This window comes from Bombina bombina, chromosome 2, assembly GCF_027579735.1.
Source record: "Bombina bombina isolate aBomBom1 chromosome 2, aBomBom1.pri, whole genome shotgun sequence".
NCBI classification, from domain to species: domain Eukaryota; kingdom Metazoa; phylum Chordata; class Amphibia; order Anura; family Bombinatoridae; genus Bombina; species Bombina bombina.
This window is the reverse complement of record NC_069500.1, coordinates 1,187,835,588-1,187,860,563: the sequence shown is the minus strand read 5'-3', so window position 1 is coordinate 1,187,860,563 and position 24,976 is coordinate 1,187,835,588. Positions and strand designations below refer to the sequence as shown.

The 24,976-nt window shown below is 38.0% G+C and overlaps 1 protein-coding gene across 1 annotated transcript in view; it reads left to right on the top strand.

Moving 5' to 3' along the window:
• The first annotated feature begins 15,995 nt into the window (after positions 1-15,995).
• SORBS2 (sorbin and SH3 domain containing 2) overlaps positions 15,996-24,976 on the top strand; it is a 551,268-nt gene continuing 542,287 nt past the window's right edge. Inside the window, exon 1 of the mRNA XM_053703892.1 lies at positions 15,996-16,257. The gene's annotated coding sequence lies outside the window, so the exon portion shown is untranslated. The remainder of the gene's footprint in view (positions 16,258-24,976) is intronic.

Genomic DNA, 24,976 nt, shown 5'->3' with positions numbered 1-24,976 from the left:
AACCCTCAACATAGATGGACGTAGTAAGAGGAAAGTGGTGTAATATAGTTAGTTTTTTCTTCAATCAAGAGTTTGTTTTTAAATGGTACCGGAGTTGTACTATTTTCTCTCAGGCAGCATTTGGAAGAAGAATCTGCCTGCGTTTTCTATGATCTTAGCAGAAGTAACTAAGATCCACTGCTGTTCTCACGTATGTCTGAGGGGTGAGGTAACTTCAGAGGGAGAATAGCGTGCAGGTTACCCTGCAATAAGGTATGTGCAGTTTTAAGTTTTTCTAGGGATCGAATTGCTAGAAAATGCTGCTGATACCGGATTAATGTAAGTTAAGCCTAAATACAGTGATTTAATAACGACTAGTAACAGGCTTACTGTGAGAGCTATAGACTCTTATAATTATGCAATATAAAACATTTGCTGGCATGTTTAATCGTTTTTATATATGCTTTGGTAATAAAACTTATTGGGGCTTTGTTTTTTCCACATGGCTGGCTTGATTTTTGCCTAGAAACAGTTTCCTGAGGCTTTCCACTGTTGTAGTATGAGTGGGAGGGGCCTATTTTAGCGCTTTGTTGCGCACTTAAAATTACAGACAGAGACATCCAGCTTCCCTCAGCAATCCCCTGCATGGTATAGGACATCTCTGAAGGGCTCAAAAGGCTTCAAAAGTCGTTTATTGAGGAAGGTAAAGCCACAGTTGAGCTGTGGCAGTTTATTGTGAGTATTCAAAAAACGTTGTTTTTCATTTGTCAATCCGTTTTTTGCATTAAGGGGTTAATCATCCATTTGCAAGTGGGTGCAATACTCTGCTAACTTTTTACATACACTGTAAAAATTTCGTTAGTTTAACTGCCTTTTTTCACTGTTATTTCAAATTTTAACAAAATTTGTTTCTCTTAAAGGCACAGTAACGTTTTTTATATTTGCTTGTTAACTTGATTTAAAGTGTTTTCCAAGCTTGCTAGTCTCATTGCTAGTCTGTATAAACATGTCTGACATAGAGGAACCTCTTTGTGCATTATGTTTAAAAGCCATGGTGGAACCCCATAGGAGAATGTGTACTAAATCTATTGATTTCACTTTAAATAATAAAGATCAGCCTTCATCTTTAAAAGAAATATCACCAGAAGAATCAGAAGTTATGCCGACTAACTCCCCCCACGTGTCAGATCCTTTGACTCCCGCTCAAGGGACTCACGCTAGAATGGCGCCAAGTACATCAAAGACGCCCATAGCGATTACTTTACAAGACATGGCGGCGATCATGGATAATATCCTGTCAGCGGTATTAGCCAGACTGCCCTAATATAGAGGCAAGAGCGATAGCTCTGGGGTTAGGCGTAATACAGAGCACGCAGATTTTTTAAGGCCCATGTCTGATACTGCCTCACAATATGCAGAAGCTGAGGAAGGAGAGATTCAGTCTGTGGGTGACGTCTCTGACTCGGGGAAACCGGATTCAGATATGTCTACTTTTAAATTTAAGCTTGAGAACCTCCGGGTGTTGCTTGGAGAGGTTTTAGCTGCTCTGAATGATTGTGACACAATTGCAGTGCCAGAGAAATTGTGTAGACTGGATAAATACTATGCAGTGCCGGTGTGTACTGACGTTTTTCCTATACCTAAAAGGTTTACAGAAATTATTAATAAGGAGTGGGACAGACCCGATGTGCCGTTTTCCCCCCCTCCTATTTTTAGAATTTTTTTTCCAATAGACGCCACCACACGGGACCTATGGCAGACGGTCCCTAAGGTGGAGGGAGCAGTTTCTACTTTAGCAAAGCGTACCACTATCCCTGTCAAGGACAGTTGTGCTTTTTCAGATCCAATGGATAAAAATTAGAGGGTTACCTAAAGAAAATGTTTATTCAACAGGGTTTTATCCTGCAGCCCCTTGCATGCATTGCTCCTGTCACGGCTGCTGCGGCGTTCTGGTTTGAGTCTCTGGAAGAGGCCTTTCAGACAGCTACTCCATTGACTGAAATACTTGACAAGCTTAGAATACTTAAGCTAGCTAATTCTTTTGTTTCTGATGCCATTGTTCATTTGACTAAACTAACGGCTAAGAATTCTGGATTCGTCATCCAGGCGCGTAGAGCACTATGACTTAAATCTTGGTCAGCTGACATGACTTCAAAGTCTAAATTACTTAACATTCCTTTCAAGGGGCAGACCCTATTCGGGCCTGATTTGAAGGAAATTATTGCTGACATTACTGGAGGACAGGGCCAAACAGTCTAATTTTCGTGCCTTTCGAAACTTCAAGGCAAGTGCAGCATCAACTTCCTCTGCTTCAAAACAAGAGGGAACTTTTGCTCAATCCAAGCCGGCCTGGAAATCTAACCAGGCTTGGAACAAAGGCAAGCAGGCCAGAAAGCCTGCTGCTGCCTCTAAAACAGCATGAAGGAACGGCCCCCTATCCGGTAACGGATCTAGTAGGGGGCAGACTTTCTCTCTTCGCCCAGGCGTGGGCAAGAGATGTTCAGGATCCCTGGGCGTTGGAGATCATATCTCAGGGATATCTTCTGGACTTCAAAGCTTCCCCCCCACAAGGGAGATTTCACCTTTCGAGATTATCTGTAAACCAGATAAATAAAGAGGCATTCTTACGCTGTGTGCAAGACCTCCTAGTAATGGGAGTGATCCATCCAGTTCCACAGATGGAACAGGGACAGGGATTTTATTCAAATCTGTTTGTGGTTCCCAAAAAAGAGGGAACCTTCAGACCAATTTTGGATCTAAAGATCTTAAACAAGTTCCTCAGAGTTCCATCGTTCAAAATGGAAACTATTCGGACCATCCTACCTATGATCCAGGAGGGTCAGTTCATGACCACAGTGGATTTGAAGGATGCTTACCTCCACATACCGATTCACAAAGACCATCATCGGTTCCTAAGGTTTGCCTTTCTCGACAGGCATTACCAGTTTGTGGCTCTTCCCTTCGGGTTAGCTACAGCCCCAAGAATTTTTACAAAGGTTCTGGGGTCCCTTCTGGCGGTCCTAAGACCACGGGGCATATCAGTAGCCCCTTATCTAGACGACATCCTGATACAGGCGTCAAATTTCCAAATTGCCAAATCTCATACGCACATAGTATTGGCATTTCTGAGGTCGCATGGGTGGAAAGTGAACGAGGAAAAGAGTTCTCTATCACCCCTCACAAGAGTGTCCTTCCTAGGAACTCTGATAGATTCTGTAGAAATGAAAATTTACCTGACTGAGTCCAGGTTATCAAAGCTTCTAAATTCCTGCCGTGTTCTTCATTCCATTCCACGCCCGTCAGTGGCTCAGTGCATGGAAGTGATCGGCTTAATGGTAGCGGCGATGGACATAGTGCCATTTGCGCGCCTACATCTCAGACCGCTGCAATTATGCATGCTAAGTCAGTGGAATGGGGATTACACAGATTTGTCCCCTCTACTAAATCTGGATCAAGAGACCAGAGATTCTCTTCTCTGGTGGCTATCTCGGGTCCATCTGTCCAAGGGTATGACCTTTCGCAGGCCAGATTGGACAATTGTAACAACAGATGCCAGCCTTCTAGGTTGGGGTGCAGTCTGGAATTCCCTGAAGGCTCAGGGACTATGGACTCAGGAGGAGAAACTCCTCCCAATAAATATTCTGGAGTTAAGAGCAATATTCAATGCTCTTCTAGCTTGACCTCAGTTAGCAACCCTGAGGTTCATCAGATTTCAGTTGGACAACATCACGACTGTGGCTTACATCAATCATCAAGGGGGGACCAGAAGCTCCCTAGCGATGTTAGAAGTGTCCAAGATAATTCGCTGGGTGGAGACTCACTCCTGACACCTATTAGCGATCCATATCCCAGGTGTAGAGAACTGGGAGGCGGATTTTCTAAGTCGTCAGACTTTTCATCCGGGGGAGTGGGAACTCCATCCGGAGGTGGTTGCTCAATTGATTCTTTGTTGGGGCAAACCAGAGCTGGATCTCATGGCATCTCGACAGAACGCCAAGCTTCCTTGTTACGGATCCAGGTCCAGGGACCCAGAAGCGACGCTGTTAGATGCTCTAGCAGCGCCTTGGTTCTTCAACCTGGCTTATGTGTTTCCACCGTTTCCTCTGCTCCCTCGACTGATTGCCAGAATCAAACAGGAGAGAGCATCGGTGATATTAATAGCGCCTGCGTGGCCACGCAGGACCTGGTATGCAGACCTAGTGGACATGTCATCCTTTCAACCGTGGACTCTGCCTCTGAGACAAGACCTTCTAATACAAGGTCCTTTCAATCATCCAAATCTAATTTCTCTTAGACTGACTGCCTGGAGATTGAACGCTTGATTTTATTAAAGCATGGCTTCTCTGAGTCAGTCATTGATACCTTAATACAGGCACGAAAGCCTGTCACCAGGAAAATCTACCATAAGATATGGCGCAAATATCTTTATTGGTGTGAATCCAAGAATTACTCATGGAGTAAGGTTAGGATTCCTAGGATATTGTCTTTTCTCCAAGAGGGTTTGGAAAAAGGATTATCAGCTAGTTCTTTAAAAGGACAGATTTCTGCTCTGTCTATTCTTTTGCACAAGCGTCTGGCAGAGGTTCCAGACGTCCAGGCATTTTATCAGGCTTTGGTTAGAATTAAGCCTGTGTTTAAACCTGTTGCTCCCCCATGGAGCTTAAACTTGGTTCTTAAAGTTCTTCAAGGAGTTCCGTTTGAACCCCTTCATCCCATTGATATCAAACTTTTATCTTGGAAAGTTCTGTTTTTGATGGCTATTACAATGGGATTCTCCTTATCTGATTTTCCATACAGATAAAGTAGTTCTGCGTACAAAACCTGGGTTTTTACCTAAGGTAGTTTCTAACAAGAATATCAATCAAGAGATTGTTGTTCCATCATTGTGTCCTAATCCTTCTTCAAAGAAGGAACGTCTGTTACATAATCTAGACGTAGTCCGTGCTTTAAAGTTTTACTTACAAGCGACTAAGGAGTTTCGTCAAACATCTTCCCTGTTTGTCATTTACTCTGGACAGAGGAGAGGTCAAAAGGCTTCGGCAACCTCTCTTTCTTTTTGGCATCGGAGCGTAATACGCTTAGCCTATGAGACTGCTGGACAGCAGCCCCCTGAAAGAATTACAGCTCATTCTACTAGAGCTGTGGCTTCCACCTGGGCCTTTAAAAATGAGGCTTCTGTTGAACAGATTTGCAAAGCGGCTACTTGGTCTTCGCTTCATACCTTTTCAAAATTTTACAAATTTGATACTTTTGCTTCTTCGGAGGCTATTTTTGGGAGAAAGGTTCTACAGGCAGTGGTCCCTTTCGTTTAAGTACCTGCCTTGTCCCTCCCATCATCCGTGTACTTTAGCTTTGGTATTGGTATACCACAAGTAATGGATGATCCGTGGACTGGATACACTTAACAAGAGAAAACATAATTTATGCTTACCTGATAAATTTATTTCTCTTGTAGTGTATCCAGTCCACAGCCCGCCCTGTCCTTTTAAGGCAGGTCTAAATTTTAATTAAACTACAGTCACCACTGCACCCTATGGTTTCTCCTTTCTCGGCTAGTTTCGGTCGAATGACTGGATATGGCAGTTAGGGGAGGAGCTATATAACAGCTCTGCTGTGGGTGATCCTCTTGCAACTTCCTGTTGGGAAGGAGAATATGCCACAAGTAATGGATGATCCGTGGACTGGATACACTACAAGAGAAATAAATTTATCATGTAAGCATAAATTATGTTTTTTGCTAAAAAAACAAAACGCTTTTCAGGTACTGGCAGACAGCTGCCAGTACCTAAGAGTGGGGCAGTAGTTTAGGGGATATATATGTATATATGTACATATATATGTGTGTGTGTGTGTATATATATATATATATATATATATATATATATATATATATATAATAATTTTTTATTTTTTTAAAAAAGCTTACATTTTCATGCTGACCTAAGATGGGGGTGACCAGTGGGGGTGAGGGAGGGCAGAGAGCTGTTTGGGAGGGATCAGTTGGGGATCAGGGGTTGGGAAATGTCAGATTGCAGGGTAATCTCTACACTAACGCTAAAATTAACCTTTTAAGCTACCTAATTAACCCCATTAACTGCTGGGAATAATAGAAGTGTGGTGCGCAGCTGCAATTAGCGGCCTTCTAATAACCAAATAGCAATGGCAACGCCATATATGCCTGCAATTTCTGGACAAAGGAGATCCCAAGAAACATTTGTGCCATGATTGCACATGCAGTATGTAAATAATTTCTGTGATAAACCCAAAGTTTGTGAAAAAAGTATTTTTTTTTTTTAATTTAATGGCATTTGGCGATGAAATGGTGGCATTAAATATACCAAAATGGTAAAAAAAAACAAAAAAAAAACAAGGGAGAATATATATATATATGTGTGTGTATGTATGTATGTATGTATGTATGTATGTATGTATATATGTATATATATATATAATGTATGTTTATGTGTATATATATATACACACACACACACACACACACACAGGAATGGACAACACTCACAGACTGGGTACACATCCTAATGCCACAGCAAACTCCACAGCCCTGAACACTGACAGACAGCTGCAAAGTTCCCAGCAACCCAGGCAGTTAACCCCAGAGCAGCCTGGGTGACAGGTCCGCAGGGAAGCATTGTAAACATTATCAACACAACACACAGAAAACCCGGCACTTGCCAGCAGATTCACAGCAATGTTTAAAAGCAAAACTGGGGGAAGTCAGTTACATTTGGCGCCAATCAGTGTTCAGGGCTGTGGAGTTTGCTGTGGCTTAGGATGTGTACCCAGTCCAGTCTGTGAGTGCGGTCCATTCCTGTGTTTTGTATTTACATAGGGGAGGTTACAAAAGCCTGTGTCACCCTGGGAGGTTCCCAGTTAGTTTGTTTGAAAGTATGCATTGTGTTGGTGCTGGTTTAGTTGGTTTATTAAAACAAAATAAAAAAAATTGTGAAACCATGGGGGTAAAATCCCCCTTAAGACAGTTGCAACACGTTTCTCAGCTACAACACGCTATTTCCTCAAGCATATGTCTGTACAGCGATATTCATTCATCTATCTGCTTGGTACATCACAGTGTTATACTAGGAGGTGCTCTCTATTGTTTGTATCTCCACACAGATTGTCTAATATACAAAAATGGGCCTAGATCAATACCTTGGGTTGTCTACTTAAAGTTCAATTTCTGTTTAAATGGAGTAATGGCAAAAATGCTAAAAATGCTCTGGTATTTTGGGCAAGTTTTTGTCTGGAAGTCCTGGTAGTGAAAGGGTTAATTACACAAAACCAAAAATAGTGGCTAAGTTTCACATGCAAATACGCTGAAACCAAGATTTAAAGATCGTATTATTATAGCTATGTTTTAACTGTACACATAATTATTATATTAGTCATTAACTGCTACGTTATTTCTAACAAGTAGCTTACTATATTTACTATAGCATTAATGCCTTAATTGCAGACACCAATAAACAATCGTCCAGGATGTGTACAAATTTGTGTCTTTTGTAGGAATAATGCCGTTTTTATTATAATTCACAATGTTCCAGGAGTTTAAAATGTATGAGCTGTACCTGGAGTACATAATAAGTGTTAAAGTGATGGTAAAGTATGAGTACCTCGAGTTAGCGATCATAATTGAAGTAATAAAAAAATGGCACTTTCATTCACGATGTCCCCATATTCTGTGCAATTACATATATATTGAAGATTTTGATTTTACTATTTTTATATACAGCCGCCTCCTGTAGATCGTCCGCCATTGTTTTCAAGCGGTCACGTGTTTTTTTTATCCAATGACAGAACAGGCCACTCGGCGACACACCCTTAACGAAATACGCCCATCCTGAATTCTGCGCATGCCCTAGCTCGGAAATCACAGCATAACTATTCTCTACCTGTGAATGCAGTTGACTAACGCATGCGTAGAGAGCAAAACAAAGGTTGTTATGCCAGTGCTGTGACGTGAAGAGGGGTGTTTCAACTTTGTCACCGGGAGGAAGAGAATTCAATGAAGTAATTCATGGGGAGGAGCAATGATCGTTACGACTAATAAAGTAAAATAGGAATTTGAGACACATAAAAAGATTGTAACTTATATGGGCGATTTGTATTATCAATACTTGGGGAATCCAAATTTAATGCTCAATTGTGAAAAATTTACCATCACTTTAACTATCAATGTTTTGAGGTAGTAATTTAACTCTTTACATTCATTCTCTTTAGGAACAGGGATAGCCTCTTTGATATTAAAGGACCACTAAACACAGAATAATATAATCAATAAATGCACAATAAATAGACAATGTGATAGCACTTAGTTTGAATTTCAAACGAGTAGTATATTTATTTCTGACAAATTTTAAAGTTAGTTTTATTTTCCTTTAACAATGCATCATGTGACAGCCATCGCAAAATGCATATATGTATATTTGCTGCTGAGTAGGAGCTGTTGCCTCAAAAAGTGTTTATATAAAAAGATTGTGCACATTTATATAATGGGCGTGGATAATAAGAGAGAGAGAGAGACAGAAAGGAATAGTACACGTATCCTGTATAATTTCATGATTTTTGTTATTTTTTTAGTAGGTCTTTGCTAATCGGTATTAGCTTTGGTAAGTTTTAGTGGCCCCTCTACTTTTTACTGTGCGACACATAAAAGTCGAAAAACTACATGCTCTATTTTCAATCAGAAACTAATGCTGATTTAATCAGCAGCACTAGTCACATGACTCAGATGTGGAACTAGCACTGCTGTCTGGATGTTCAAACTATGCTATAAAATACTATATGGTCAAACATTTATGTATGTGTGTGTGTGTGTGTGTATGTGTGTATATGTATGTATGTGTGCGTGTGTGTGTGTATATATATATATATATATATATATATATATATATATATATATATATATATATATATATATATATATATATATATATATATATGTGTATATATATATATATATTCTGATTGACCAGGTTTAATGAAGTTGACCATTTAAGCAATGTTTTAGCCTTCCAGTGTCTAAATATTAATTTCATAGCCAAAAAGATTAACACTATAAATCCCTTACTTTTTTTAAGCATTTGTCTATGAGAAAATAGTAATATTCGCATTAGCCTGTTATTCTATTCTGCATGTTTTTATTTAACCAATTTTTGGACATGATCATATACATCAGATACATAACATATAGTTACATTTCAGACAATTTTCATCCTCCAACCGTGCCCATTTCCTCAATGTATCTTTTTTTAGTTTTGAATATGTCCCTATCTACCAATAGAACAGTGGGCGTTGTCTTTGGTAGCCACTGAGCATTAATAGGAAGCATTTTTTAAACTGTTTAGAAATTGATCTTTTTAATATGAATGATATAACTTTTTATATTATATGTTGTCTCTTTAATAATCTGACAGTGCTTTTTATGATACTGCAGGTGTATTTTACAATGATGTAAGGCCAAGATTTCAACATGTTATAAAAGTTTTCTACACCGATGTACATTGAGCAATAAGCCATTTTCAGATTCAGTAGCCTTCCAGTGTGCCAGAAAACCTAATTTTCTAATGTTTTTTTTATATGACACAGGCTTATCACAAACAATATTCCAATCCATCAGAAAATGCTTTTCTCACCAATTTTCACCCGTATTGGCTTGTTTTTGTCAGTCTCATAAATGTTCACCTGTTTCATCAAAAAGATAATTTCTTGATTTTAATAATACATTTAACATAGTGAACAACCCAAACTTTTAAATTAAGAAACCTTCATTAAAATATTTGTTCATGATTAAATTCAATATTATTTTAAATAACTAAATATATAGTGAAAGGTTAATTCTGGACATTCATTAATTGAGCTTGTTAGAGACTTTAACAACCTCCAATGAAAACCCAGAAGTCATCCGGAAAAATTAAAGGGACTCACCGGTTTTAAAAGTATATCTCTGCTTAGTGGGCTGTATCATGTAAAGTGAATTGACATCTAGTAGACACACTGTTAAATATGCTGGTGCATGGAGCATACCTAGATATAATCCACATGCCAGTGAACAGTAACAATTCTCACTGAAACATAAATGACAGAATAAAGGGCTTAAAGCTGCAGAGTTCATGGTATCTTTGGCATAAGGATGTGATGAGATTAGCTTCTCTGTTCATGTGACAGATGTCAGTTTGCCTAAGAGAAACAAAGCTGTCAAATTGTTGTTTCTTTGCTCAGAGCTGTATTTCATGGCTAATGTTATTAATTCTAGCTAATAAAACGCCAAACGCCAACCCTACTAAAATGTATCTAAATTCATTTATGAAATCGAATCCCAATCCAAGAGTTTACTAGATAACAGATACATTTTATAGCTCTTTTTTTTAGTTTTACAATGTCATCTGCCAGTGTCTTTTTAACATGAGGTAATAATACCTAATATCTGGTGGCCAGTAATTTAGAGCAGCCACAACATTTGTTAGACTCAACAAGACTGCACAGAACTCTCAGATTCTTTGGGGCCGATTTATTAACCCCTTAAGGACCAGAACACTATAAAAGTATGGGGTAAACTATTTTCCCCTATATAAAGAACTTTGCAAAGATATTGCTAAGTGGAAGCTTCTTAACTTCTCCTGGTATGGCAGAATATCCGCCATAAAAATGAACTTCCTACTGAGAATTCTGTATCTGTTTCGGACTCTGCCCATTCCGATCCCGAAAAAAGACTTAAAAATTTTGCAATCAGAAATGATCCATTTTATAAATGGTAAGAAACAGTCAAGACTCCCCTACCAGACGTTAACTAGACACAGACAATTAGGGGGTGTAGGGCTCCCTGACTTACTAAATTATTATGATGCATCTAGGTTGGCCCAAAATGCATTACTCGGATCCTCAATAAAGAACTTGGTCTGGATGGAGTTGGAGGCAGAGATAGGAGACTTAGACTCTCCAGGAGACTTGGTCTGGGATAAATTGTTGCACCAACATAAAATTAAAAAATGCTCTCCAACTACTATATTTTCGTCTGACCACTGGAAAGCAATAATAAACAATAAGGGATTAATACCAGATTTTTCCTCTAAAATGCCACTTAAATAACTCATCCCAAATGAATACCGGAAACAACTAGATAAGTGGGAAAACAAGGGCCTGTACCGGGTAGGAGATTTATTAAAACATAATAAACCACTAAACTTTAATCAGATATGAGATAAGTTAACACCTATTCCCTCCAAGGGTATTTATATTTCCAGATTATATCTGCCCTGAACAGATTTATACCGAACATGCTTAAACAAATTAGCACTACATTAGAGAGACTATGTAGCACCACTACCAGACCCAAACAATCCATCTCGCAACTATATCTAGCGATACAAAATTTAAAAGGCGAAACTAAATCATCTGTTATGCTTAAATGGGAAACAGACACAAACATAACATTAGAAACACAAGAATGGCAATACTTTTTTTATTCTTCCTGCAAGGGATTAATTAGTTCTGAGTTAAGAGAAAACAGTCTCAAGACCATCTTTAGGTGGTACCTAACTCCAATCAAAACATCACACTACATAGAAGGTAGAAATTGAAACTGTTATAGGGGATGCAAATCAATTGGTACATATGTGATGGGAATGCCCTGGGGTAACCCACATCTGGACCAAGCTATTGATCTTTCTTAGCACACTCTTAGAAGAACAAATATCACTAACCATATCTCAGGGGCTATTAAATGTTCCATTCCCAAACTTTAATAAGCATATTAACACTTTCATCAGAATACTTTGCCCGGTCACAAGGGTGGGCATAGCTAGATATTGTAAAGAAGGGGTACCGACATGGCAGGAGATACTGGGAAGATTTAAAATGACATACTCTTTTTACATGAAACAGCGGCAATGATATTGGGTACAGTAGACATATTCCACAAGGTTTGGTTTTACTGGATAATGCAACCATCTTAATTTATTTAACGTAACTCTACATAAGGGGAAAGGAATAGAAATTAAACAAAGAATAGAAAGATAAAAGGGGATTACTCAAGCGGAGTAAGGGATAGGACTGTTTATCAGAGAAGATCATTCTATGTTTGTTCTCCTTCATCATTGATGGGGGAGCGGGGGGAGAAAAGAAAAAAAAGAAGTATTAATAAGAGATGGTAATGACACACGATTATTTAATCCTAAGTGACCAAAGGTTAGGTTTGTTTAGGTTTTTTTTATATATATATTGTAATAGAAAAATATATATATATAACAGTTGTCTTCTATAAGAAATATATCGGGTATGATTTACTAGTTTTAAGAATCTACTGTGTAACGAAAATTCACAAGAAAGAAAGAAGAATTTCAGAAGTTGATTATAGAAATTATTGTGTTCGAACACCTGATGAGATAATGTAACCAACTGTATAAGACATGTATTGTGTTTAACAATGTTATTTCAATAAAAACCACTTTAATATAATTTACTATAAAAATTTTTATAAAATATGATGAAAAAATTGAAAAAAACACACTTTTTCTAACTTTGACCCACATAATCTGTTACACATCTACAACCACCAAAAAACAACCATACCCAATGTTTACATGTTCTTTGCTTTTTTTTTTGCAAGTTATAGGGCAATAAATACAAGTAGCACTTTGCTATTTCCAAACCATTTTCTTTTTCAAAATTAGCGATAGTTACATTGGAACACTGATATCTGTCAGGAATCCCTGAATATCCCTTGACATGTGTATATATATTATTTAGAAGACAACCCAAAGTATTGATCTAAGCCCATTTTGGTATATTTCATGCCAACATTTGACCGCCAAATGCGATCAAATTAAAAAAATAGTTCACTTTTTCACAAACTTTAGGTTTCTCACTATAATTATTTACAAACGGCTTGTGCAATTATGTCACAAATGGTTGTAAATGCTTCTCTGGGATCCCCATTGTTCAGAAATAGCAGACTTATATGGCTTTTGCATTGCTTTTTGGTAATTAGAAGGCTGTTAAATGCCTTTGCGCGTCACACGTGTATTATACCCAGCAGTGAAAGGGTTAATTAGGAGCTTGTAGGGTTAATTTTAGCTTTAGTGTAGTAGACAACCCAAAGTATTGATCTAGGCCCATTTTAGTATATTTCATGCCACCATTTCACCGCCAAATGTGATCATATAAAAAAAAAAAACATTTTTCCCTAACTTTTAGGTTTCTCACTGAAATTATTTACAAACAGCTTGTGCAATTATGGCACAAATGGTTGTAAATGCTTCTCTGGGATCCCCATTGTTCAGAAAAAGCAGACATATATAGCTTTGGCGTTGCTTTTTGGTAATTAAACATGTTTTATGCCCATCAGTGAAGGGGTTAATAATTGGGTAGCTTGTAGGGAGCTTGAAGGGTTAATTTTAGCTTTAGTGTAGAGATCACCCAAACAGCTCTCTTCCCTCCCCCACCCCACAATTGTCCCCGCCATCTTAAGTACTGGCATACAGTCTGCCAGTACTAAAATAAAAGTTTTTTTTGTTTGTTTGTTTTAAAAAAAACAACAACAAAAACATTCTGCTGTATAGGATCCCCTATAGCCCCCAACCTCCCTGATCTCCCCCCCCCCAAACAGCTCTCTAACCCTCCCCCTCTAACTTATTGTGCGCCATCTTAGGTACTGGCAGCTGCCAATACCCAGTTTGCCATAAAATGTTGTATTTTTTTTTATTTTTACATATTTTTCTGTAGTTTAGCTGCCCCCCCTCAATAACCAACCCCCTCCCAGATCCCTTAGATAAAAATTTCCTCCCTCCTCTCTCCTATTTTATCGTACAACATTTGTGCCATAGTGTTCCCACCCGCCCCCGTGTACCGGCGCCCATGCATGCTCCTAGCATCCTCAAACGTGATCCCTACCCCCTCTGTCGCACAACCCCCATCGATGGCCACCCACCTCCCTGCAACGACTCCCACACACCAGTGATCGTGACCATCGATGGCCGATGCAGAGAGGGCTATAGAGTGGCTCTTTCTGCATCGGATGGCTAACAAATGTTATTACAGGATGCCTCAATATTGAGGCATCACTGCAACAACATGAAAGCGGCTGGAAACGATCAGGATCGCTTCCACCGCTTGAAAACACTGAAGTACAGAGTTTGTCGTTGGTCGTTAACGACCGTTTTTTGTAAGACGTACCCTGTACGTCGATGGTCCTTAAGGGGTTAAAGGGACACTAAACCCAAATTTATTTATTTCATGATTCAGATAGAGCATGCAATTTTAAACAACTAATTTACTCCTATTATCAGTTTTCTTCGTTCTCTTGCTATCTTTATTTAAAAAGCAGAAATGTGATGCATAAGAGCCGGCCCATTTTTGGTTGAGAACCTGGGTTATGCTTGCTTATTGGTGGGTAAATGTAAGCCTCCAATAAGCAAGCATTATCCATGATACTGAACCTAAAATGTGCTGGCTGCTAAGATTTACATTCCTGCTTTTAAAATAAAGATAGCAAGAGAACGAAGAAAAATGAATAATAGGAGTAAATTAGAAAGAAAGTTGCTTAAAATGTCATGCTCTATCTGAATCATGAAAGAAAAAATTGGGGTTCAGTGTCCCCTTTTAAGCAGTGGATGCTGCTTATTCCGCATGAAGCAGGAGTTAAGAAGCAGCGGTCTTAAGACCGCTGCTACTTAACTCGCCCGGACTGCAATCATCACCAGAAATGCTTGTGCAATGATAAATGCTGACAGCGTATGCTGCCGGCATTTAGTGATGCCGGGCGGACATGATTCGCTACAGCAAGAGACGGAAGAGAAGGAACAAGAGATGGAAGCAAATTAAATAATAGAAGTAAATTGGAAAGTTGTATAAAATTGTATACTCTAAATTATAAATGTCTAATTATGACTTTACTGTCCCTTTAAGTCTAGCTTCAGAGCAGTTATGCACTGCTGGGAACTAGCTGAACACACCTGTTTAGCCAATTGCAAGAGGCATATGTGTGTGGCTACCAGTCACAGCTAGCTCCCATTAGTATATTGCTGCTTTTACTTAGGTATGCTTTTCAACAAAGGATATAAGCAAAGTTAAAGGGACACTGAACCCAATTTTTTTTCTTTCATGATTCAGATAGAGCATGCAATTTTAAGCAACTTTCTAATTTACTCCTATTATCAATTTTGCTTCATTCTCTTGCTTATCTTTATTTGAAAAAAAGGCATCTAAGCTATTTTTTGGTTCAGTGCCCTGGGAAGCGCTTGTTTATTGGTGGGTGAATTTATCCATCAATCAGCAAGAGCAACCCAGGTTGTTAACCAAAAATGGGCCGGCATCTAAACTTACATTCTTGCTTTTCAAATAAAGATACCAAGAAAATGAAGAAAATTTGATAATTAAATTATAATAGTAAATTAGAAAGTTGCTTAAAATTGCATGCTCTATCTGAATCACGAAATAAAAAAAATTGGGTTTAGTGTCCCTTTAAACGTATGTGTGTGTGTTTGTGTTTTATATATATATATATATATATATATATATATATATATACACATACACACACACACACACACACACACACACACACTTTGCTTGTCGATTAAAGGCGATTGTTAAAATCCTGCTTGTGCCTGCTTTGTGGATATCCTGGGAGATACAGATGCCATCCGTGGGAATTATCCAGTGTTCGTGTATATATATATATGTGTGTGTATGTATATTTATATATGGAATCATACCAATGTACCTGCTAAAATGACATTATTAAAAGTGCAAAAGATGATCTACTATATACATTATTATATCAGTTTATTATCAGTTATTTGTATTGAGTACATGTGTATAGCCCTTGGTATTTACAGCGCAACTTTACTATGTCCTTTTGCACTATAAAGTACTTTCCATACCGCTCACTCTCATGTTCAATGTGACTCATTCAGCACAAGCCTAATGTGTGTAAGCAGCCCCTCTTTGTATCTAGACCCTAGAGAGGAGAGAGAGGAGGAGAGGGAGGTCTTGCCTTGTAGCTGTTCCAGCTTGACTGCAGACAAACCAGTCTGGTGCTGCAAATAGCTCATATGCTCTCAGAACGGTAGCAGCTACATTCCTCTCCTGACTGCCTGCTCTCTCTTCCTGATCTGCAGGCACTAGGATTTGGTTAAAACCGAAACTTCTGGAGTTGAAAAACTTATCAAGGGTTTAAATAAACACGAGCTGCACAGACACGGGAGCCATAGCTTTGTAACTGCACCGCACCTGTTCTGAAATCTTGCAGACACCTGCCTGGTAAGTACACATATTCCACTACAGTCTCTTTGTATTGTTATTAAAAATATCTATTGCTCATCTGGCTTTTTAGATTGTTGTCAACACCAGCACTGGCCAATGCATCTGATATGCAGAGAAATAGTGTTTAATGCAGCTGTGTTTTTGCCAAGAACTGTTTAATGCTAATCCCTAGCATAATGTTAGCATTGTTTTACACTATTTAATCATGTGTCACATTTCTTTTATGCCAGTGCAGCTTTTTTTCCCAGTATGCTACAACAGCTACTGATCTGCTTATTTGTTATTTGTTACTCTTTTTTTTGTTACTTGGGTACTGTACTTTTTTGAGCAATAACAAATCACTCACGCTTTTAATATTTGATTATAATACATAGGTGATGCATTTCTTTGCTAAATGAGAAGGAAATCTATTACAGACAGGCATTTAGTATGCCAATGTATTCAGTTAAGTAAATAGTCACCACCATTGGGTTTTTAACCCTTTGGTTATCAGAGAGGCTTGCAGCACTGTATGTTTTGTAGCTTTTTAGGCAACCAATGTGTTAATGTCCTTAAACAAGCTATATGTAATTCTATATACAAATTAAGCATTTTATACGTATGTGGTAGATTTGTTGAAGTATTCCATATCTGTTGTTTTCGTCGAGTGATTCCACAGAACAATGCAATTTCCTCCAATTTAATTTAGCTCTGCCAAGCTATTTTAATTTCTCTGCACACTGTGTATTTTGTCACATACCACAATGTGTATACCTCTAGCTTCACATAAACAATGACATTTCTTCCCTCATTCCATTAATATTTTCTGCTTCAGCAGAACCTTAGGTGCATTAAAGGGACACTGAACCCAATTTTTTTTTCTTTTGTGATTCAGATACAGCATGAAATTTTAAGCAACTTTCTAATTTACTCCTATTATCAAATGTTCTTCATTCTCTTGGTATCTTTTTTTTGTAATGCAAGAATGTAAGTTTAGATGCCGGCCCATTTTTGGTGAGCAACCTTGGTTGTTCTTGCTGATTGGTGGATAAATTCATCCACCAATACAAATGTGCTGTCCAGGGTTCTGAACCATAAAAACACGCTTAGATGCCTTCTTTATCAAATAAAGATAGCAAGAGAATGAAGAAAAATTGATAATAGGAGTAAATTGGAAAGTTGATTAAAATGGCGTGCTCTATCTGAATCACAAAAGAAAAAAAATTGGGTTCATTGTCCCTTTAAGCAGCAGTTGTTGTTTTGTCCTATTGTTTGCAAGGTATTCTGTGGCGGTTTACATTCACTTGTTTATTGAAGATCTGCAACTTGCATTTAAATTGACATAACAAAAAATAATTTGTAAGTGCAAAACGTCTGTAATGTTACTGGCAGATTTTGAAAAATGTGTTGTGGTGATTAGTGATGCAACATCTAATCGGTAAGATTGATCATAAACATAATTGTCAACTAATCACATTATCGGTTAGATGGTTTGCAATTAGTTGCACGGCACCAGCTACTTCACACCGATGAACTCCTGCACATCGTATTGTGCAGAAAGTGGTATTAATTTAATTTTAAATTCTATCAGATTAATCGGATAATAATCAACCGATTAATCAAAAGAAAAATGATTAAATACCTTTATTTGCACAATACCATGTGCAGGAGTTGATCGGAGTGAAGCAGCTTGTGCTGTACAACTGACTAATCACAGACCACCTAATAGATAATAAGATTAGTTGACAATCATACCGATTAGTTATTGCAGCCCTAGTGGTGATATCTAGTAGCAGTACGTACTTGAGTTGTCCTAAGCACATTAAATGTTATGAATGGAATCTGTTTTAAAGCCCAGAGGCGCCAAACCTTCTTTTTCTAGAAAGCAGCCCACCTTGTCTTGCTCTTGCAATATGTAAGGGGGTGGCAGTAAATATGTAGAGAGAAAGCCTTCTAATTCCTGTCTTAAAACTAGTAGCAGGGATGTATATATGGGAACCACTTCCTAACTACATAAAGCTCTGGGAATGTGTATATATGGGGACCACTTCCTAACTACATAAAGCTCTGGGAATGTGTATATATGGGGACCACTTCCGAACTACATAAAGCTCTGGGAATGTGTATATATGGGGACCACTTCCCAACTACATAAAGCTCTGGGAATGTGTATATATGGGGACCACTTCCCAACTACATAAAGCTCTGGGAATGTGTATATATGGGGACCACTTCCCAACTACATAAAGCTCTGGGAATGTGTATATATGGGGACCACTTCCCAACTACATAAAGCTCTGGGAATGTGTATATATGGGGACCACTTCCCAACTACATAAAGCTCTGGGAATGTGTATATATGGGGACCACTTCCCAACTACATAAAGCTCTGGGAATGTGTATATATATATATATATATGGGGACCACTTCCCAACTACATAAAGCTCTGGGAATGTGTATATATATATATATATATATATATGGGGACCACTTCCCAACTACATAAAGCTCTGGGAATGTGTATATATATGGGGACCACTTCCCAACTACATAAAGCTCCGGGAATGTGTATATATATGGGGACCACTTCCCAACTACATAAAGCTCCGGGAATGTGTATATATATATGGGGACCACTTCCCAACTACATAAAGCTCTGGGAATGTGTATATATGGGGACCACTTCCCAACTACATAAAGCTCTGGGAATGTGTATATATGGGGACCACTTCCCAACTACATAAAGCTCTGGGAATGTGTATATATGGGGACCACTTCCCAACTACATAAAGCTCTGGGAATGTGTATATATGGGGACCACTTCCCAACTACATAAAGCTCTGGGAATGTGTATATATGGGGACCACTTCCCAACTACATAAAGCTCTGGGAATGTGTATATATGGGGACCACTTCCCAACTACATAAAGCTCTGGGAATGTGCCTACTGTGTGTTACAACATTCAGCGAAATACTGAACAGTAAAAGTGGAGCATTTGTGGTCCAAAACACATGGAAGAGAAATAAAATATTGATTTAAAGGGACATGAAACCCCAAATTTTTCTTTCATAATTCAGAAAAAGAAAATTCTATTCTTTCATTATTCAGAAAAATAATACAATTTTACTTCTGTTATAAAATTTGCTTCATTCTCATGTTATTCTTTGTTGAATAGATATCTAGATCGTTAGCAGTCACATGTCTGAAGCACTACACAACAGGAAATAGTGCTGCCATCTAGTGCACTTGCTAATGTATAACATTGTTGCAAATTTGGGTTTTGTCCCTTTAAAGGTACAGTCAACAGCAGAATTTTTGTGGTTTAAAAAGAAAGAAAATCCCTTTATTACCCATTTCCCAATTTTGCATAACCAACACTGTTATATTAATATACATTTTACCTCTGTAATTACCTTGTATCTAAGCTTCTGCTGACTGCCCCCTTATTTCAGGTCCTTTGACAGATTTGCATTTTAGCCAATAAGTGCTCACTCCTAGGTCACTTCACGTGCATTAGCTCAATGTTATCTATATACAACACATGAACTAATGCCCTCTAGTGGTCAAAATGCATTCAGATTAGAGGCAGTCTTCAAGGTCTAAGAAATTTGCATATAAACCTCCTAGGTTTAGCTTTCAACTAAGAATACCAAGAGAACAAAGAAAAAATTGGTGGTAAAAGTAAATTGGGAAGTTGTTTAACTATTTAAATCATGAAAGTTTTTTTGGGACTTGACTGTCCCTTTGAAGCTTATTTTATTTTTTATTCAAATGAGTAAGTGATCTCCCATGAGAATTCTTCTGCTTGTATTTTTGTACAACTGCATTTGCGATCACAGGCCATCATTTAAAAACAGAAAATATTTTTATTTCATGAATCGGGTAGAGCATGCAATTTTAAACAAGTTTCCAATTTATTTCTAGTATGAAATTTGCCTCATTCTCTTGATAAGGTAGCGCAATTAACGCTTGAGCATTCACTGGGTTTGAAAATCACTCCAAAAGTTGAATGTGACATTTCAGACCTTCACCCCTTTCTCAGACATCTGAGGAAAGGGTGAAGGCCCTGAAACGTCACGTTAAAAGTTTGGGGTGATTTTCAAATCCAGTGAGTGCAGTCATTTAGTGGAATATAAATGATCTATCTATTTTGCTATCTGCGGACCGGACACCAATGAATGCACCTATGTTTTAGCTCTGTGGAATATGTTATGCAAGTAAATGATAACACTAATAATCATGTGTTGAAATATTTGTATTTATCAGCCGACACTTTGAGCACTCGGCATTGATGGTAAACTTTGTACATTTTCCCAGGCAAACACTGGTTAAAAACAAACTGTTGCTCATTAGAAAAGGTTATTAAAGGTAAACTCAACCTATTCATAGTTTCCCACATTCAAACAGAAGAAAGCCATCTCAGGAGAGAAATGGAATGTCTTTTATTTGCTCCACTTTACCTCTGGCTCAGAGCAGCAAACAGTAACATTTTGTGCAGGTTTTAGCTTCACAGAGATGTCTTTGTGAACTTTCCAAATGTGGTGTCAAGTAGATTGGGGGGGGGGGGGAAACACACATCCAGTCCCTCCTTATCCCTTACCTAATGTGATACAATCCCACAGTGTAAGCCTTGACTAACCCACAAGTGACATATTAATATGTAAGCGTTAGCTTGTGCAGCACAGTATATTACCACTTACCAGACTGCTAGAAATTACACGTTTCAGCTGTTGTAGGTTATTATATATTGAACAAGTTATGAACTTTACAAGTTTATTTTTTATTTTAATCTGAAAAAAAAAATGTTTGCATTTTATGAAGCTAATGAGGAGCTAATCAGGAACAAGTTGAATCTATAGTGGAGAAAAAAAACCTTTTGGCTGCCAAACAGGTGTGTAACATCCTATCTAACAGTAATGGTGAATACAGCTCTATTATAGGAATACTGAGAGAGCATCTTCTGTAGTAATCTGTAACGCATGGATTATCAATTTTTCTGGATTTTTTGCACAAACTTAATGTGACATAGCTGTTTTTGCCTGTTGAAAATGTCAGCTTTACTGAAAATATGAGTACTGCAGTATATCTATAGACATGACGCAAACAAGAAGCAGCAGTAAAAAACAACAACCTTCCAGTGGGGGTGGGAAAGATCATATCATTTGAAAGGATGTTTTTGCAGCTGCTTGGAATATGGGGAACTTTAACAGCTACTTACCTGCGTACATTGTCCCTTTTATATATGTAATTGATTTGTAAATTGTATAATCTCATAGAAATCGCGACTAAAGTAGGGAATGTGCAAACAAGGGGTGTTGTAGTCAAAACTGAAATGCACACTAGAAAAAATTACAATCACGGTCTGAGCAGGTACTGATATCTCTTTGTGTACATTGTTGAAGGGACAGTCTAGTCAAAATGATTCAGATAGGGCGTGCAATTTTAAACAATTTTCTAATTTACTTTTATCATCAAATTGCTTTGTTCTCTTGGTATTCTTTGTTGACAGCTAAACCTAGGTAGGCTCATATGCTAATCTCTAAACTTTTGAAGGCTGTGTCTTATCTCAGTGCATTTTGTTTTTACAGTTAGACAATGCTAGTTCATGTGTGCCATATAGATAACATTGTGCTAACTCCCATGGAGTTATGAGTCAGCACTGATTGGCTAAAATGCAAGTCTGTCAAAAGCACTGAAATAAGGGGCAGTCTGCAGGGGCTTAGATACAAGGTGATCACATAGGTATAATGTATATTAATGATAACAGTGTTAGTTATGCAAAACTGGGGAATGGGTAATAAAGGGATTATCTAGCTTTTTAAACAATTACCATTCTGAAATAGACTGTCCCTTTAAATTTGTGAATCTAGACCAGCAAAAGTTTGTAGTTTGGATTTACAGTGTGTAATTGACTAGATTATAGCAGACACATGCGTTGTAAAAAATCATCAAAGGCTTCTTGTAAATGTTGATCTTAATCTAAATGTAAACATCACCCACTTTTCTTTCTTGCATAATATTTTTTTCTTGTAAATTAAATCAGGCAAACATTTATGTCTATTTAATCATATTTCTGCACAGACAAATCAGCATTCACTCCTGAAAAAATCTTTTTTTTTTTTTTGGTACAACTTTATTTATAATCACATACATACAAATGATAATGAAGTCTATCATAAAAAGTTCACACTTAATGCTTCTCAATACAGATGTAGTGTATGCCAGAAATGTTGGAGTATCTGTTCTCCATGTAATTATGGGAATCTAGCTTTCATTTGTAAACAACAACAATATATAAACACACAATTAACATAATAAACAAACTAATTGCTAGGTTCTATGTACTTAGCCTTTCCCATGTAGTCTCATATGCAGTTGAGCCAGGCAGATCTATTAACAGAACCAAACCCGTCTGGGTTGCTACATAAGACCCATAGTGAGGTAATAGATAATGGCAATAATTATTCACTATTATTAAATTTATTAAATTAACAGGGTGGTTCTATGCTATAAACAGTATTTGAGCCAGGCTTAAAGGGACAGTTCACCCAAAAACGTTCTCCCCTTTAAATTATTCCCAATGATCCTTTTTACCTGCTAGAGTGTATTAAATTGGTTGCAAGTAGCTCCTTTACTCATATTTCAGCATTTGAAATAGCTGATTTCTCCTGTTAAGTGTAGTCAGTCCACGGGTCATCCATTACTTATGGGATTATATCTCCTCCCTAACAGGAAGTGCAAGAGGATCACCCAAGCAGAGCTGCTATATAGCTCCTCCCCTCTACGTCATACCCAGTCATTCTCTTGCACCTAACTAATAGATAGGACGTGTGAGAGGACTGTGGTTGTTAAAACTAGTTTTTATTTCTTCAATCAAAAGTTTGTTATTTTAAACAGCACCGGAGTGTGTTGTTTTTTCTCAGGCAGCATTAGAAGAAGAATCTACCTGAGTTTGTGTATGATCTTAGCGGTCGTAACTAAGATCCATTTGCTGTTCTCGGCCATTCTGAAGAGTGAGGTAACTTGGGGACAGCGGGCAGGGTTCACCTGCAAGGAGGTATGTTGCAGTATATTATTTTCTAAGGAATGGAATTGACTGAGAAAATACTGCTAATACCGATGTAATGTAAGTGCAGCCTTAAATGCAGTAGTAGCGACTGGTATCAGGCTGATATGTATGTATGTTTACACTGAGGTATTTCTGGGGAATGGTACTTCACTAAGAAAATACTGTATACATTTAACTTATATTTGAGCCCCCACTGCAGTGAAAGTGACTAGCAGCAGGCTTATTAATAACATTTAATAATTTTATTTTTAAAACGTTTACTGGCATGTTAATCGTTTTTCTCTGAGGTACTTGGTGATAAAACTTTTTGGGCATTATTTTTCCACATGGCTGTCGTTTATTTATGAATAAAATCAGTTTACTGAGCTTCCCCACTGTTGTAATATGAGTGGGAGGGGCCTATTTTGGCGCTTTATTGTGCAGAAAAAATTCAGTCACAGTCTTCCTATTTCTTCCTCCATGATCCAGGACGTCTCTACAGAGCCCAGGGGTCTCCAAAACTAGTTTTGAGGGAGGTAATCACTCACAGCAGACCTGTGAGACTGTGCTTTTGACTGTGATAAAAACGTTATATTAATTTGTTATCCGTTTTTGGGTACTAAGGGGTTAATCATCCATTTGCTGGTGGGTGCAATCCTTTGCTAACTTAATGCGTTTACTGTGAAAATTTGGTTGCTATAACTAATTTGGTTCATTGTTATTTCAACTGTGACAGTTTATTTGTGCTTCTTAAAGGCACAGTAATGTTTTTTTATATTGCTTGTAAATTTATTTGAAAAGTATTTTCCAAGCTTGCTTGTTTCATTGCTAGTTTGTTTAAACATGTCTGACACAGAGGAATCTCTTTGTGCAATATGTTTAAAGGCCAATGTGGAGCCCAATAGAAAATTGTGTACTAATTGCATTGATGCTACTTTAAGTAAAAGCCAATCTGTACATGTAAAGAAAATTTCACCAGACAACGAGGGGGAAGTTATGCCGACTAACTCTCCTCACGTGTCAGTACCTTTGTCTCCCGCTCAGGAGGTGCGTGATATTGTGGCGCCAAGTACATCAGGGCGGCCCATACAAATCACTTTGCAAGACATGGCTAATGTTATGACTGAAGTATTATCTAAATTGCCAGAATTTAGGGGTAAACGCGACCACTCTGGGGTGAGAACAGAGTGCGCTGATAATAATAGAGCCATGTCTGATACTGCGTCACAATTTGCAGAACATGAGGACGGAGAGCTTCATTCTGTGGGTGACGGATCTGATCCAAGTAAACTGGACTCAGACATTTCAAATTTTAAATTTAAGCTTGAGAACCTCCGTGTATTGCTAGGGGAGGTATTAGCGGCTCTGAATGATTGTAACACGGTTGCAATTCCAGAGAAAATATGTAGGCTGGATAAATATTTTGCGGTACCGACGTGTACTGACGTTTTTCCTATACCTAAAAAAAGGCTTACAGAAATTGTTAACAAGGAGTGGGATAGACCCGGTGTGCCTTTTTCACCCCCTCCTATATTTAGAAAAATGTTTCCAATAGACGCCACCACACGGGACTTATGGCAGACGGTCCCTAAGGTGGAGGGAGCAGTTTCTACTCTGGCTAAGCGCACCACTATCCCGGTGGAGGATAGCTGTGCTTTTTCAGATCCAATGGATAAAAAGTTAGAGG